The sequence below is a fragment of the Oncorhynchus mykiss genome, chromosome 11 (genome assembly GCF_013265735.2).
Source record: "Oncorhynchus mykiss isolate Arlee chromosome 11, USDA_OmykA_1.1, whole genome shotgun sequence".
NCBI classification, from domain to species: Eukaryota; Metazoa; Chordata; class Actinopteri; order Salmoniformes; family Salmonidae; genus Oncorhynchus; species Oncorhynchus mykiss.
Genome location: NC_048575.1, coordinates 18,443,663 through 18,444,179, shown reverse-complemented (window position 1 = coordinate 18,444,179; position 517 = coordinate 18,443,663). Strand labels below are relative to the sequence as shown.

Sequence of the window (517 nt, the reverse complement as noted above, 5' to 3'; positions counted from 1 at the left end):
GCGTTTGCTAAATTACTAAAAGGCAAATGTAGCATCCCTCGATCATGTGTTTGTAACTATAGTAAATGCTATAGTATTCCATTTGCATATACCCTGCCAATTCCCCTCCTCCATATACAAATGTGTGCCACCCGTAAGTGAAAAACCTACGTGCTAAGAAGAGAGCATAAATAGAGCATTCCCTACAGATTATAGAAAAGAACAGAAGCTCGGAACTCTCCGGTCAGAACTAAGTCCTACCTACATACAGGTCATGGAAAAGGTGCTCTTTCAGTATTTCTCCAGTAGGTTTCTTCAAGGAGAAAGGCCCCCACTTTCATGTCAAAGACAATGAAGCAAAAACACTTTGGTCAATTCTAAAGTAATGTCCCCAAAAACACTACAGTAAATACTACAGTACTACAGTATATACAACTATTTTTTTACTACAGTATATATACTATAGTAAACTGTAAAAACTACAGTATATTACAGTAAATACTACATTATTTCAGTCCGCAAAAACACTATAGGGAAT

The 517-nt window shown here is 36.4% G+C and overlaps 1 non-coding gene across 1 annotated transcript; it reads left to right on the top strand.

Annotated features, from left to right (window-relative positions):
- The first annotated feature begins 257 nt into the window (after positions 1 to 257).
- Positions 258 to 312, top strand: LOC118937472. The gene has a single exon (XR_005034811.1). It is a non-coding gene; the product is annotated as a U7 small nuclear RNA (small nuclear RNA).
- Positions 313 to 517: the final 205 nt, after the last annotated feature.